General features: G+C 40.5%; 1 pseudogene; it reads left to right on the forward strand.

Moving 5' to 3' along the window:
• Window positions 1–418: 418 nt before the first annotated feature.
• Window positions 419–4,768, forward strand: LOC121403681 (annotated as a pseudogene).
• Window positions 4,769–7,385: the final 2,617 nt, after the last annotated feature.

The raw sequence follows: 7,385 nt of genomic DNA on the forward strand, positions 1-7,385 counted from the left end.
GAACCCAACCAGTGAGGGACAGACACCCGGAGAGGAATCCCAGAGAAGCAGGAGCTGCAGGAAGGATGATCATCTAGTCGTGACAATTGCACCTGCTCTATAACTGTGTAGAAGGCAACATCACTAGCAAGTGGCAGAGAGGTAAGGGCAATAAATGGGCATCTGTATTGCATATTATATGGGATCCTTCATCTCAAACTGAAACAGCAGAAAGATGACCCAAGGACCAGTTGGGCCCCTATAATTCCTGGAGTCCCTATGCAGTCTCAGGGTCTGCTTCTTCTGTAGTTACACCCCTGGTTATCCCATGTGACAACCTATAGAATAATGGGAGGGTGATGGGACCAGTAACCATTAGTTTATAAGGGATGTGCTTTGCCTTCACTGATTCAGTTATACCATGTGACACATACATAGAATGAAGGGTAAGTGGGTCAGGCTTGTTTATATCACTTCCAGAATCCATAACTTAATCCCAAAATCTTATCTGATTACCCACCCAGTATTAAGTCAGGAGGCTGCAGGATTCTCACTGTACTATGCTATTAGTCTGAGAGCACAGCGATCACACAATACAATAAGGTAAATTTGTTATCAGAAGCCAGTTAACCGGTGTGTTTGTTTTTGGAGTGAGGGAGTAGATCAAAGCACCTAGAGAAAACCAATCACACAAACCACAAAACCTTTCAAATAGTAACCTGGCTAGAATCAATCCAAGGAACCCACCATGCTATCTGATTACAGATGTTAGGACATTAGGAACTATTGCTACATTTGGGGAGATTTAGTCTTTGAGGCGACCAGTCTCCCCGAACACCTTCCTTCTGTCTTGCGCCACTTAAAATGAAAAATTGCCTGCGCTAAAGCACACTGCGATTCGTATTTCGAAGTCGCCTGAAGTTTCCTTGTGAGGCAACTTCGGGCGACTTCAGAAAATGAAGCCCACGTGTGCTTTAGCACAGGTGATTTTTCATTTAGAGGGTAGGCGTTCTGGAGATTTGTTGCTGCAAAAACGAGGCGACTAGTTGCCAGGCGACTAAATCTCCCCGAATCGCCCTACCCTTAAAGTGTTTGGGGAGGCTGGGAATCCCCTTTTTAATAAGATAATAGCTGCTGAATACCTTTTGCTTTAAGCTAGTCATAGACGCAAAGATTTCCCTGCAATACCGGACAAATGATCGTACATCCTCATCTCCCAACCTGCCACTAACCATTCAGATGAAACAAAGCAGTAAAGAACAGATCAGCCAATGCTCTGCCCCACAGCAATCGTAGGAAGGTTTTTGTCTGACAAAGCTGACAGAGACAGTCTCCCACTGAAGATCATCAGATCGGCAATACATCCAAAGATATCATCGTCCGCCGACAGAAATCTTTTAACCTGTCTGATCGACTGAACGACCGGTTGGCATGGCAAGATAAATGTCTGGACACTCCACACATGATCCGAAAATCGTACGAATCCTCGAATCGGATCTTTTTGTCTATGGCCAGCTTTAGGAAGAAGATTATCACAGGAAAGTATTCTTCTGTCTGAGCTATCTCAGGCTTGGGAACAATGTAGCTGAGAGATACTGTAAGTTGGGTCTTTATTTTGAAAAAATATATACCCCCTCTGAAGTTCAGGCTTTGTCCCATGTCTAGTTGGTATGGCAGGTCTCTTTGAGGCAGATTAATTAAGGCTATAACTAGAAATTATTTGAACTGAGCTTCTGTTTTTGAGGGACATATTTTCTCCAGCCCCAAATGTCAAACTATAGATCTAAAATTGGCTTAATAGGCACCATAATGGGGGATTTTAAATACCCAGATATTGACTGGAGCAACAGTACTGCCAGATCAGTTAATGGGCACAAGTTTATAAACTGGTTGCATGACATTTTTATGGCACAGGTTGTTGAGGAGCCTACAAGAAAAAACGTTATTCTGGATCTAGTGATCTCAGATGACCAAGAACTTATAGCAAATGTGCAAGTCATTGAACCCCTGGGTAATAGTGAACATAATGTTATATCATTTAATGTCTGGTGCAAAAAACAAATATATACTGGGGCAACAAAAAACATGAATTTTGGAAAAGCTAATTTTAGTGCCTTGAGGACTAAAAACACAGAACAGAAATGGTTGTCATTTAAAATGATATTAAATCATTACTGTTCTCAATTTATTCCCTTAAGGAGTAAATGTAGAAGTTCTAAGAATCATCCTATGTGGTTTAATACAGAAGTAAAGTTAATAGGAAAGAAGAGAAAGGCATTTAAAAACTACAAATCTGTTGGGACAGAAGCCACATTTAATGAATATAAACACTGTTATAAATGTTGTAAATCAGCAATCCGGAAGGCTAAGGAAATGAAGAGTTAATTGCGGTGCAGGTGAAAACTAACCCTAAAAAGTTTTTTAAATGTATTAATAGTAAAAAGATGCAGGTTGAGAGTGTTGCTCCATTAATAATGGTACCAGTATGGTTGTAACAGATACAGAAAAGGCAAATGTGCTAAATCAGTTCTTTTCTTCAGTGAATACAATAGAGGAGTCTGAGTTCACAGGCTCTTTTTATAGCTGCACTAATGGCTCAGCTCAATCTAGTCAGTGGCTGACTCAGGATATGATTCATAAAGCTTTAATAAAAATGTATGTAAACAAGGCTCCAGGGCCTGATGGCATACACCCTCGGGTTCTAAGAGAGCTTAGTTCAGTTTTAGACCAGCCCTTATTTCTGATTTTCTCAGATTTACTTTCATCTGGTATGGTGCCTATGGATTGGAGAAAAGCTGATTTTATTCCAATATTTAAAAAGGGATTACGATCTCAGCCTGGCAGTTATAGGCCAGTAAGTTTGACATCTGTGGTGGGCAAATTATTTGAAGGCTTGTTAAGGGATCACATTCAAAATTTTGTCCTAGTGAATGGCATTATGAGCAGCAATCAGCATGGCTTTATGAAGGATAGGTCATGTCAGACGAATTTGATTACTTTTTATGATGAGGTAAGTAAGATGCTGGACAGCAGGGGAGCAGTAGATGTGATCTATTTGGATTTTGCCAAAGCGTTTGATACCATGCCCCACAAATGACTGCTTTCTAAACTAAGGTCTGTTGGGCTTAATGAAGTCGTTTGCACATGGATAGAAAACTGGCTACAGGATCGAGTACAGAGAGTGGTTGTTAATGGTACATTCTCAATTACAAGTTTTTCTTCCCAGTTTATTACCCCAGACAGCACACTGTATTTCATATTCACAAAACTTGTATTCATCCCCCCCCCCCTGATTTTAAGTCAGATACCCAAAACCTAATTTAAGATTGGGGCATAAAATGAGGCACTAGAACTGCAGTTTAAGGTCAGTAATTGGGTTGAGTAATAAAAAGATTTACTTCAAGCTCTGTCCATGAGACAAATCTCCTGCCAATCGTTGTAGAGACCCTATGTCTCACTGTCAACTATCTGGAAAGGTTTCTGGCCTGCACTCCCCTAAAAGCTGCCAGCCTGAAGGTCATAGGTGCCACTTGTCTTTATTTGGCCTGCAAGGTAATGGAGAAGATTTTCCTTAAAATAGATATGTTTCTATTGCTGTTCTGTGAAGATGGATTCACAGCTCCCTTAATGTACTATTTAGAAAAATTGGTATTAAGTAGGTTGTGTTTCCGTCTAAGGGCTCCCACCATCGAGTATTTCCTGGAACACTTTTTCCTTAGAAGAGTGTCCTACAAGGAATGTCCAGCTGCCAAAATCAACAGAGCAGCCAATGCAATGCAACTGCTGCTAGAGGCATTGCAGCATTGAGCATGACAAGGTATGGGTTCCATTTCTACCCACCATCTCTCCTAGCTCAGTGCTGCCTTAGAGTTGCAGACCAAATATTGCAATATGACACCTGGAATAGAGCGCACCCTAGAGACTGTTCAGGCCCCTTATGGCAGGAGTGCATGGGTAAAATCACCCACCTGGTAACATCTTTTTGTGCAAGTTTATGCCAGGTGTGTTTCCAGAAACCTTTCCAGACTTGGTTCCACCACCAACCAAGAATTGCAGCAAAGCAAACACCTAAGAAAGAGGCTCTTCCCAAAAGTCATCAGGAGATCAGTGGCAGTAACATGGAGAGGAAGCAGCTCATGGTGATTGGAGGAGGTGGCGGCTTTGAGATCTGGTCATGCTCAGGATGTAGCAGGTAGGAGTATTGTGATGTTACATTTACCCTTAAATACACTAACAATAGCGGCAGGTATCTTTTATATACGCCTACATGCACACATTCTCATATAGTGCTGGCTCCAGGGGCGTAACTATAGAGGAAGCAGACCCTGCGGCTGCAGGGGGGCCCAGGAGGGATAGGGGCCCCACGAGGCCCTAATTCATATACAATTTCAATAAATATTGGAGAAACAAGTCAACCTCTTAACATTTTGGGGGCCTGAAAAATAATTTGCTGTGGGGCCCAGTAATATCTAGTTACGCCACTGGCTGGCTCACTTCTGGTCTATGCCTCACTGTAAAACCAGTTCCTATATTCACTCCTATGTATAAAAGGAGACCGGTGCAGGCTGGAAAGGCAGTGGCTGATGTCAGAGATGCACCCAGAAATGTTGAAAGATAACCCCAATAATTCCCATTTTCTCTATTTGTTACAGATATTTGTCAGGAGATCAGCCAGCAAGACCAACAGAGGAAGAACAGCACCCAGTGAACAGCATCTTCCCAATGTACCATCTACAGAGAACCCAGGACTGCTGTGACTGAATTATAACCTGACAGACTTCTTTTCTCCCAGTACAGGTAGATTTACCATCAGATGGAATATATACATGGGCCTTACAGCCACTAGGAGACCTCTGTATTCCTGTAATAGCAGAGCAAATCAGTACTCCCAATTCCATATTTATAATAGTATCTCTTAGTTTCGGTTGAGGTCTGACTTGAGTCAGGAGTAATGAATTTAACCAGTGATTTTTCCAAAGGGGAAATGAAAGCACCCCACAGAAACTGTATCTTAAATCTATAGTCACACGTTACTTTCTCCGCTACCCACCACTATGATATATACAAATTGGGGATTAGTGTTTTATATTGCGGCCTAAACCGTGGTGTATACTGTTGTATATAATTAACTAAAGAATAATATACAGTGTGATGTAACTTGTATTATTTCCTCAATAGGAAAACAACAAGCAATTTAATTATTGCTTATTATACAAGTTCATCCCCATCAACTAGGATCAAAATTCATCCATATAAAGTGCAGTGCAATAAATACCCATTTAATAAAAATCCCCAATTAAAAATACAAATGGTAGTAGGAGGATAAATAAATCAATGTGACCAGCACCAATATGAGATACAATTATTACCACTTGCTCCAGTTCATGAAAAAAGATATATATATACATATACATGCATATATATGCAGCTTTTTGATTTATATATACAATATAATTAACAATAATTACAATATAAATTTTCCTCATTAGACAGTAAAATTAATTTTTTTCAGGCTTAATAAGAGGCACAGGGCATATACCTAATAAATAAATATAGATGGTACAGGGTTCTAAAACCTAGGTCCGTCCTTTAAAGATAATCTTGTGATAGGGAAGGAGCTTCATTACTGACTACCTAAGTGATGCACATGAGGAAGTAGAGCATTTTGCATGTGGCTTGCCATTCGCCTTGACAAAGCACAATGGCGCCTGGTCTATTTTTAACTGTTCTAAGAAATTATTTTATTATTTAAATTACAAGACCGAGCTTTGAGCTTTTTGTGGTGGGGGCTTTTTTTATAACCCATTGCTCAGCTCTAATCCTTCTCCTTGCTGCACTGAATTTACAAGAGGCCTTGATTTGTGGTTTTTGTTAGCTCTAGACAGTCTCTCATTCGAGCAAAGATTAGTGTTAACATTTGAGACCACAGTCATGGTTATCCTGCCTGCTTTGTGATGTGATTAGAAATAATACAGGTAGTTAAACTTTGGGACAACTTCACCTCTCTTTCTTTTCCATTTTCCAATCAATTTTCATGAACTGGAGCAAGTGGTAATAATTGTATCTCATATTGGTGCTGGTCACATTGATTTATTTATTCTCCTACTACCATTTGTATTTTTAATTGGGGATTTTTATTATATGGGTATTTATTGCACTGCACTTTATATGGATGAATTGTGATCCTAGTTGATGGGGATAAACTTATATAATAAGCAATAATTAAATTGTACTTCTTAAGTTTATAATTAATTTTGGGTTATTCACTTATTAGCACTGCACTTTATTATTAGAGAATCCTCGCCGGTTTCCTATTAAGTAAAATCATACAAGTTACACCACACTGTATAAAAGGAAAACTATTATTCTTTACTTAATTATATACAACAGTATATACCACGGTTTATGCCGCAATATAAAACACTAATCCCCAATTTGTATATATCATAGTGGTGGGTAGAGGAGAAAGTAACGTGTGACTATAGATTTAAGATAGTTTCTGTGGGGTGCTTTCATTTCCCCTTTGGAAAAATCACTTGGCCTTTGTATTCCTCTCCCGTCCATCTGTCGGGCTGCAGGTGCGGGGGTCTGCAGGCCACCGGGGAGGCAAATGGAACGGAGAGGAATGCAGAGTACACCAAGCGGCTGGAAAGCTCATGTGCATGCAGCCATATTCTTGTCCAGCAAGATCAGGGGCATTGATCCTGGGAGCAAATCCAATCACCGTTAAGGGAGGAATTTTTCCCTCTAAAGAATCAGATTGGCCAAAGCTTTTAGAGTTTTTTTGCCTTCCTCAGGATCAACGGGCTCTCTACCCAGTTGCGGCTCTCAGGGAAAGGGCATAGCGGCCCCTCTCCCATCCTAAGCTCTGCCTTTGTGCAGCCCCTCCATCAGGAGTTTATCTTGAAGCCGCAGGTGGGAGGGAACCCATTAAAAGACCCCACTTTCCATCTCATTGATCTTATTAATAAATCTGTGATTTTACAGATTAAGTCCAAACCAGTTGTTTGTATCATTTTTCTGGGATTCAGGGGACTGCAGGTACAGTTCTTACTTTCAATACACTGCTGGGGTCCCAGGGCTGATGTTTGAACACTATTGCCTGGCCATCTTAATTTTAGAAAAGTAATGGGCAGCATTTTATGGGGAGAGCAGAGGGATAGGTACAGGGCTGCTGGGGGGAAGCAGAGGGATAGGTTCATCTAAACCAATTTCTGGGTTGCAAAACTGATTCAAATGGATTTCCAGATGTTATGTGGGCCCTCTGATGAAACAGTTAGGGAAAACTGATTCAAACCCTGTACAATCACACCCACTCTTTATAGTTATCTCCCTGGAGATATACAGAAAACAATTCTTTCCAATCACTCGTGTTAACATATACAGGGAGGCATGATGCATTTAAA

The sequence above is a fragment of the Xenopus laevis genome, chromosome 4S (assembly GCF_017654675.1).
Source record: "Xenopus laevis strain J_2021 chromosome 4S, Xenopus_laevis_v10.1, whole genome shotgun sequence".
Lineage (NCBI taxonomy): Eukaryota > Metazoa > Chordata > Amphibia > Anura > Pipidae > Xenopus > Xenopus laevis.